The following is a 9,881-nucleotide window of genomic DNA, read 5'->3' as shown; positions in this document are numbered from 1 at the left end:
TTTCAAATGGATTGCGTGGGATTTATAAAGCCTTTAACTCAAAATATAGCGTCATTTGCTCCTAATAAATTACATTTGTGTGGCGCACTTAAATCTACTAAACACACCTCTCCTTCAAAAAAAGTATCAAACACGATGTCACACTAAAGAGATTAAAAACAGGAGAGCTTCCGAGTAAAAAAATGTATAATGACATTGAGGTCGGGAAACCACTTGGTCTAAACACTGAAGAAAGATAACTTTGTGTGAGATGCATAGGGTTTTTTTTTAAACTTAAAACGATCGGGAACGAATAATGTAGAATGTAGACACAAAATGCTGGAGTAACTCAGCGGGTCAGGCAGTATCTCTGGAGAGAAGGAATGGGTGCCGTTTCGGGTCGAAACCCTTCTTCAGACTGAGGATAACGTAGAATGCTTGTCTCTGCTGTGATGCCAGAGGATTACAAGGTCAGATTATAAAGTAGAAACAAGAAACTACAGATACTGGTTGTTAATGCGATTTGGTTTAGATGGGGGAGGGTGGTCATGACGAGAAAGTGATTTCCGTAAGAATGGCGTCATTATACAGGAAACTCGCCTTCTGGGTTATTTAACTCAAGTTTTGTTGGGACGTCGATGTCCCGGTGTGTAAAATAATCTGAAAATAGTTCATTTTGAGGTGTTTTTAAAAAATGCGCAGGGAGAGGGATTAGGAAAAAATGAGCAATTGCTTATGGGTTTATCTAAATGATGTGGTTTTTATTTTAAACAGGGGGTTTTGGTCTCAATTATTCCGGCTGCCAATTTACCAAATTATTTTTTCTTTAATTCTATTAATCAATGTAATTATTTGCAACCCTCCATCAAAACTACCGCGAGGAGAAAAGCACTACACAGTGAGAGCCCACAGTATAAGCGTTCAGCACGACATTACACCATTACCTTCCCCCTCTCTTTCAGACTTTAACTACTACAGACGAGTGTCTTTGAAACTCTGGTTCCTCGTCAATTCTGCCCCTGCTAATTTGACATTAAATTTGGAAAGATGTTTATTGGGACCACAGTAGTTCTGGTAACATTCACCCTTTTGTTGTCACCTCAACTTTTATAACTGCCTGAAACTGAACCATAGAAATTGAGTTTTGATATTTTGTGAAATTTCCGAGACTACTAATTTTCAACTGCAGAATATCACCCAATTCCACCCTTGCTACAATTCAGCTGCTAAAACCTATTTATTGCACTGAGATTAGACTGGCCTTCCAAAGTATTGAATGCCCCCCTATTTTGCAGGCTATTCAATACTCTGCTGCCCTTATTCTAGTTTATAATAACCAGGTGCTTGTTGATCTACTTTGGCTCAGCATTAAGCAATGTATTGATTTTAAGTTCCTTGTGTTTTGTTTTCAAAATACTTCCTCATGTGAATCCAAATATCTCCGCATGTGTTATCTCCTCTGGGCCTATATTTGAGATAGCATCCCTAAATTAAATTGCTCTAACATTGGTGACTGAGCCTTTAGCTAACAAAGCCCAAACTCTCAAAATACCCCCTCAATTCTTCCATCTCTTTGGGTCTTGCTCCTAGATTAAGAAACTTTTTTTTGCTGCATTCGAGTAGTATTTTTAAGTCACAGGCGTCTATAATGTAGAGATAGGAGACTGCTCCCTGGGTAATTATGGTATAAAAGTTCTGGTTTCACTAACGTGCATTTTAAATAGCACTAATCAAAATGGAGCAACAATGAATTGCATTTACATGGCCTATTCAATCATAAAAAGCACTTCTGAGATCAACGTAAGGGCATCATGCATCTTGTGTCTATCTTTGGTTTAAACCAGCATCTGCAATTCCTCTTACACATAGAATAAATATCAATGCACAAAATGAGATATGGGTTGTTAGTAAGTTTGCAGACAACACCATAATTAGTGGAGCTGCAAACTGTGAAAGAGGCTGTCAAGCGCTACAGCAGGATATAGATCAGTTACAGATAGAGGCAGTTAAATGGTAGATAAAGTTTAATCCGAGCAAGTGTGAGGTGTTGCATTTGAAGCATTGCTTGCAGTTCTCGTCATCCCATTACAGAAAGGATACGGAGGCTTTGAAGAGGAATGAAAATATCAAAAGACTGGAGGGCATATCTTAAAAGTGAGAGGTGGTAAATTTAAATGAGATATGCAGGACAAGTTTTTAAATACAGAGAGTGGTAGGTGCCTGGAACCCTTTACCACTGTGGTATCAGCTTTGAAAGCAGCCACGATAGTGGTGTTTAAGATGCTTTTAGATTGCACATGCAGGGAATGGAAGGATATATGCAGACAGAGGAGATTAGTTTATCTTGACATCATGTTTGGCACTGACATTGTGGGCTGAAGAACCTGTTTTGGGTCGGGACCCCTCTCCAGACTGCAGGGATGGCAGAACTGTCATATGTAGAGGGATTGGGTAAGACACTCAACCTCTCTTCATAGCTGAGAAGTATAGGAGATGTCCTCATTGAAATACACACAATTCTTGCAGGACTTGACAGGATAATTGTAGGGGATAGGATTCTTCTGGTGAAGAGGCCCAGAACAAAGAGTCTCATTCAAAATATAGCATAGGGCATATAGAACTAAAATAAGGAGATAATTCTTCAATCGGAGGCTCTGATTCTTCATAATTTTCTACCTCAGAAGGATATAGAGGCTTGGAGACTGCATGACTTCAGGACATGTTTTTGGATAGTTGGAAAACAAAAGTCAAGGCATGTTGGAATAAAACAGCAAAGTAATATTTGAACTTCGTCACTTATGATAGTACTGAATAGCAGGCCAGGGAATGAATTGCCTAATACTAGTCAAGAGTGTTTTATTGTCATATGTCCTGAAATGAAACAATGAAATTCTAACTCGCATTCCTTCAATTTTTATGTAAAATCCATGATCATTTTAAAATAGTATTCATAAATTGGAATGAACTCAAGACCCATACTCAGTTGTAATGCACCCACTGAACTTGATACATTATCTCCTTTACAGATCTCTCAACCATCATATCAGTTCAACTTTTTTTTTTGCAGCACAAAGAAGAATTTTCCTTGTAATTGATAACATATCCTTTTGTCTGCTGTTCTAATTGGTTAGTGATGGCAGCACAAAGATAAGAATGAAAATCTCTGAGACTGTCACAAAATTCACTCACCAATGCATAACCCAAATTTATAATCTGGATTGACTGTACTTCAAGTTAGAAACTTAATCTTTTTACCAATATATTGCGCAAAGCCCTTGTCTATCTGTTCTTTAACAAAAGGGAAGCTCTCCAATATTCTGGACAAATGTTCTCCATGATCTGTAACATAATATCAATTTACTAGCGATGAATTTATTGGTGAGATCTTGCTATACACAAGGTGGCTCCCACAATTTCTCAACATTACACATTGCACTTCAGAGTTATTTTACTCTCTGCAAACTATCAAAACTTTTAAAATAATGCAATAATGTATGATGTAGGTGTAAATGTTTATCAAATTATCACATTTTAACATAGCAGTGTGGTAAATGTTAGTGTTATATTGAATGTTCAAGTTCCAGTATTAAAGGTTGTGCTGGAAGAATTAGTGAACATACAATTTTCACACGTAACTACTTGGCTAAGTGCCAATAACTTGTTCTATATTTCTTGGCTCTTATATCTATGATCATTCCTATAGGTGATTTGCTAATCATGTTTTCAACAACCTGGATACAGAGATGAGTCTGATGGGGGTGGGAAGAAACAAAAATATTACCTGTAGTCATAGCTCATAGCATCAATTGGATAATGAAAAATTGGGAGAGACAAAACTACTAAGGTATGATGTTACAGGCAAACAGCAGCGCAGAGGAGGAAATGCCATTAACATGCCATTAGCAGACTCTATCGCCTGCGCTGCCCTAGCAGCTGCGGTTTGCCTGCAGTCCGTTTGTCTTTTGTGTTTTTTGTCTTAATTGTAGTGTTTAGATATGATGTAGTGTTTTTTGTGGTTGTGTGTTATGTGGGGGGGGGACTGTAAAATTGTCTCTTCCGAACGGAGACGCAACCTTTGTTTTCTGGGTCGTGTCTCCGTTCCCGCTGCGGCCTACCATCGGCCAAACACCTGGAGCTGGCGGCCTCCACCTGGGACCACCTGGGCTCTGGTTCGCAGAGCCCGCGGACCGGATTTACCATCTGCGGAGCTGGCTGCCTTCGGAGGCTGTGGGGCGCTGCGGGAGCGGCTGCGACTCAACTCCGGAGGCTACTTCGGCCGCGGGCCGCGTGGAATAGTCCACCGGATTTTCTCTGCCCGGCGGGGGCTTCAATGTTGGAAGCCCCGACGGCCCTGACGTGACAACTTCAACAGCCTGACCGTGGGAGAAGATGGCAGGGGAAGAGAAAAGACATTCTGGCCTTCCATCACAGTGAGAAGGTGACTGGAGGAGACTCACTGTGATGGATGTTTCTTGCTTATTTTTATTGCTTATTTTTATTGGTCTTATTGTTGGACTGTGGGTAATCTTTCATTTCACTGCACATTTATGTGTATGTGACAAATAAATTGACTATTGACTATTGATTTTCAAACTAAATGTCACTATGTATGAAGGAAAATGGGGAGAGCTTTTACAGCATAGTGAAAGCACAAAAGATTACTTGGGCATCTATTCATCTTTCACGTATCTGGCTCGGCAGGATTCCTGACCTACTACAATTCATGGTCTCAAATGATTGCTATGTTTTCTCTTCAAAGATATTTTCTTTTGTGATAAAGCAAACTATTCCATATTGGGCCTATATTTGGTGGCCCATTGCTGTGCTGTACTGCTGTGCTGTACTGTACTACTCCCCTGACCAACCTAACAATCTTTCATGTTTAGTAAACCTTCAAGAAATCTACAACTCTGCTGTAAATTATATCCTTCATAGTTCCGTTTGAGATTTCAGCACCTAAAAGTTAAATTTCTCTTCATAATCTTGCTATTACTACCTTTCTCCTAACCAAAGGTATCACAAAATGCTGGAGTAACTCAACAGGTCAGGCAGCATCTCTGGAGAGAAGGAATGGGTGACGTTTCGGGTCGAGACCCTTCTTCAGGCTACCTTTCTCCTAATGGTCATTCTCCCTCTTTGCACTAAATCCCTTGAACTCTTAAGTTCGACTGACTACACTACCTTTCACATCCAGCCTAGTCTTTACTTCAACATGACTCCAGCAGCCTGTACCTCAGTATGATTTTTTTAATACGGTACAAGTAATTTATAACAATCTTGCACAATCCCATTTATTTCTATGTTCCCTTCCTGAACAAAGAAAACTAAATGCTTTTTTTAAACCACAGAATCTATTTGCCATACTATATATTTTAAGACTTGGGCACATGGCACACCTAGGTGTCTCTGCTCATTAGCACTTTTCAAAAATCCTAATATTTAATTTGTCATTCCATATTAGTTTATTCCATGAGTGCATCGTGTAATTCTTCTTCATTGAAGGCCATGAACCACATTATTGACATTGCATGATCCTGTTAATCCGAAACAGTGGCGCAGTGGTAGAGCTGCTGCTTCACAGCACAGAGACCAAGGTTCAATCCTGACCCCGGGTGCTGTTTGTGTGGAGTTGTTCCTGTGACCACGTGGCTTTCCTCCAGGATATCTGGTTTCCTCCCACATCCCAAAGACATGTGTGTTTGTATTTTGGCCTCTGTAAAAATTATCCCTAGTGTGTAGGGAGTAGATGATACAATGGAATAACATAGAACTAGTGTGAATGGGTGATCGATGATCAGTGTTGACTCGTTGGGCCAAAGTGCCTGTTCCATGCTATATCTCTAAACTCCATAGCTATCCTCTTCACTGATACCTTAAATAAAGATTGTTACAACATTCAAGTGCAAATAATTTACCTTTCTTTTCCTGGACTTAAAAACTGACCTCCGTAGAGCACCAATCAAAACCACAACTCGGTTTCAAAAACATTCATCCAGCACCCTTGACTGAAGGGGGAAAAAACCTCATTAATCTAGAGGCTTTGATGAGCTTCTGTGGGGGGGGGGGGGGGGGGACAACTCTCCCTCTCCTTAAAATAGTGCTGTGTGATATGTGTCTACATAAGAGATGGGATGTCTGACTAAAATGCCATCACTTCTAAACACGTAATGCTCTTTGAGTACTTCAGTGGAGAGTCAGCCTAGATTTTATATTATTTCTTTAAACAAGTACCACCTCCCCTCTAATACCATGGTCTCCCAACTTGTTAATACGCTCTCTGAGTGGGCCTGACACAAATTTGCATTAAAACGTACTGTAGTTTCTTGATCAGCTCTCTGTTAACTTTTATCAAATAATTCAATAGAATTAGTCAATGTTTTTGGATTAATGTCTTTGATTAATCCATGCCTTTCCAATTGTTTTTGTATGCTCTGATAAAAGTTTTGAATAACTTCACTGCCACTTGCCTGCAGTTATCAGAATTAGTCATCTTCTCTTGAATAAAATCTTCCATGTCACCTGTGGATTCATCGTGGATCCAACTGTCACCAATGCTTCTTTTGTAACTGGGATGAATTTCATCTGGATCAGCTGATTTACTGACTTTCAGTATGCTATTTTTTTACATTCATTTTTTTAAACTACATGTTTGAGGTACATTGGAACACTTCAAATCAAACAATTATATTCATTCAAATAACTATTATTATGGAACCTTCTGTTTCCAGGAAATAATTTCCTGGAAATAATTTAATATTCCATACCCCTCAAAATTATGTCACAAAGTATATGGGGTATGGAAATAAAGAGAAGAGGGCTCACGTTCAATAATCTTTGACCACCCACAGAACATGACAAGGTTGTTAAAATAAAGAGGGTCTTTGATATAATGGAAGCTAGATGTAAAATGAATGATAAGCCTACTTATACATCTGGACAATTGCCCAATTCTGCTCATTTTTAGAGAGGAATGCATGGCAAAGAAGCAGAAAAAAATAGGATGAACAAGTGTTGTGATTAATGAAGATAAGATTGATCTCAGATCAAAGGACGTTAAGGAAAAATGTAATGTCTTGGAAATCTTGAAAAAATTTGAAAGATAAGGACAGTAAGCAGAGGACACATTTAAGGTAAATGACATTATATAAAGTCCCCCACTTCCTCCGTAGTTAATTGTAATTATTTGAAGCAGCGGAGTTCAGTGTAACTTTCCGTAAAAAATATAAGCATTTGTTTGAAAGTGAAAATTGTAGTACTATTGGGGCAAAGCCGGGAGGCGAAATTCTTGAATACTTTATCATGTGCAATGAAATTTTAGCTAAAACGCAAACCGCACCTAAGATCTGGTAGAAATGTATCCTTGACCCGAAACGTCGGCTGCTTCTCTCCCCTCGGGTGCTGTTTGACCAGCGATTCCTCTCACTGTCGGAATTTTTTTTTTGCCCTTGACTTGCTATTTGCTTTCGGATTGCTCATTTTCCCTCACCTAATTCTACATGGAAGCGTCTATTGTTTATAATCGAGATTTTTAAACAGGAACGGAAAGCCGTACTGTCAAACTGTCAACGCCGTACTGCGGCATCGTCAGCCACTTAGCGACGGGCCTGAGCTTGGTTCCCGGAAGTGAAAGCCGCGCTCCGCTCCGAAGCCGGGGTCCTGGTGCGCATGCGTCACCACCGGTCACGTGCCCCGAGGCGGCGGTCGCCGCCACTAGGAACCTTTGTGCGCGGCCCAATTGTGTGGGTGCACAGTTCCGCGGGGGTCCGGAGAGACGCAAAGGTGATGTTGATGGTGGGTGTCAGAGAAGTTGGAGTCGAGTTTGGAACCAGAGCCTGAAAGGAACAAACAGGAGGTAAGCGAGGACGAGACCTGGGGCAAGCACGGGCATGATTGATCTTGTGCAGAGTGGGCTTGCAGCAGTGTGCCGGTGTGTGCTCGCTGTACACTACACACACCAGTGTGTCAGGGTAGAAGGTACACCCACTGCGTGTACGTGTGACACATCACATATATATATATATATATATATATATATATGCAATAACCGTGCCAATATATCCAAGATGGTGTCTACATTGCCCTCCATAATAATGTTTGGGACAAAACCCATCATTTATTTATTTGCCTGTACTCCACAATTTGAGATTTGTAATAGAAAAAAATCAAATGTGGTTAAAGTGCACATTGTCAGATTTTATTAAAGGCCATTTTTACACATTGTGGTTTCACCATGTAGCAATTACAGTTGTGTTTATACATCGACCCCCCATTTCAGGGCACCATAATGTTTGGGATGCATGGCTTCACAGGTGTTTGTAATTGCTCGGGTGTGCTTAATTGCCCCCTTAATGCAGGTATAAGAGAGCTCTCAGCACCTCGTCTTTCCTCCAGTCTTTCCATCACCTTTGGAAACTTTTATTGCTATTTATCAATATGAGGACCAAACTAGTGCCAGTGAAAGTCAAAGAAGCCATAATGAGACAGAGAAACACGAATAAAACTGTTAGAGACATCAGCCAAACCTTAGGCTTACCAAAATAACTGTTTGGAACATTATTAAGAAGAAAGAGAGCACTGGTGAGCTTCTAATCGCAAAGGGACTGGCAGGCCAAGGAAGATCTCCACCGAAGATGACAGAAGAATTCGCTCTATAATAAAGAAAAATTCCAAGCACAGATCAGAAACAATCTTCAGGAGTCCGGTGTTGCAATACAGGCCTGGCAGAGCATCACCAGAGAAGACGCCCAGCAACTGGTGATGTCCATGAATTACAGACTTCAAGCAGTCATTGCATGCAAATGATATGCAACAAAATATTAAACATGACTACTTTCATTTACGTGACTTTGCTGTGTCCGAAACATTGTGGTGCCCTGAAATGGGGGGGGGGGGGGGGGACTATGTATAAACACTGCTGTAATTTCTACATGGTGAAACAAAAATGTATAAAAATGGCCTTTATTAAAGTCTGACAATGTGCACTTTAACCGCATGTGATTTTTTTTTTCTATTACAAATCTCAAATTGGGGAGTACAGAGGCAAATAAATAAATGATGGGTCTTTGTCCCAAATATTATGGAGGGCACTGTACATCTAATAGTGTCGACACCCGGATTGTGTGCAGTGGAATATATTAGCAGTAATGAGGAAAAACCTTTTCAGTCAGAGAGTTGTGAATCTGTGGAATTCTCTGCCTCAGAAGGCAGTGGAGGCCAATTCTCCGAATCCATTCAAGAGAGAGCTAGATAGAGCTCTTAAGGATAGCGGAGTCAAGGGGTATGGGGAGAAGGCAGGAACGGGGTACTGATTGAAAATGATCAGCCATGATCACATTGAATGGCAGTGCTGGCTCGAAGGGCCGAATGGCCTCCTCCTGCACCTATTGTCTAATTGCTGGAAGAGAAATTGAGTTAACGTCTCGTGGCGAAGAGCATTTCTTTGAACTGTTCTTCGATTTGAAACATTACCTTCTCCCTTTCCAGCGATACTACCTGAATTAACGAGTGTTCCCAACATTTTCTGTTATAATATCATCTGCTTTCGGTTTCGCATCGAGACTCTTCTTCAGACTGCCAATGCTGGTTTACACAAAAAGACACTGGAGTATCTCAGTGGGTCAGGCAGCATCTCTGGAGAATGCGGATGGATTATGTTTCGGGTCGGGACCCTTCTTTAGACGGACAAAGTTTGAAGATGGGTCCCGACCCGAAACATCACCTATCCAAGCAGGAGACAGAGCAGCTAAGGTTGAGGGCCCCGACAACTGTGGTGGTGAAGCTGCAGCTAAAGAAAACGGAAAATGAATTGGAATTACTTTTGTGTTAAAAAAAAAAGTATAGAAAGCATTTTGACTGGATGCATCTCAGTCTGGTATGGCATTGTTCTGCTCTTAACCACTTGA

General features: G+C 40.6%; 2 protein-coding genes across 4 annotated transcripts in view; one reads left to right on the top strand and one right to left on the bottom strand.

Annotated features, from left to right (window-relative positions):
* Positions 1-9,881, bottom strand: part of LOC144602290 (galanin peptides-like) — a 411,360-nt gene that overhangs the window by 268,027 nt on the left and 133,452 nt on the right. The window lies entirely within an intron of this gene.
* gtf2h1 (general transcription factor IIH, polypeptide 1) overlaps positions 325-9,881 on the top strand; it is a 58,755-nt gene continuing 49,198 nt past the window's right edge. For 2 of the 3 annotated variants that reach the window (XM_078415195.1, XM_078415194.1), the window contains exon 1: positions 7,659-7,831. The gene's annotated coding sequence lies outside the window, so the exon portion shown is untranslated. Of the gene's footprint in view, positions 450-7,658; positions 7,832-9,881 lie in introns of those variants that run through there. The other variant, XM_078415197.1, reaches the window with a different exon arrangement.

This window comes from Rhinoraja longicauda, chromosome 18 (assembly GCF_053455715.1).
Source record: "Rhinoraja longicauda isolate Sanriku21f chromosome 18, sRhiLon1.1, whole genome shotgun sequence".
Taxonomy (NCBI): domain Eukaryota; kingdom Metazoa; phylum Chordata; class Chondrichthyes; order Rajiformes; family Arhynchobatidae; genus Rhinoraja; species Rhinoraja longicauda.
This window is presented reverse-complemented; position numbering and strand designations above follow the sequence as displayed.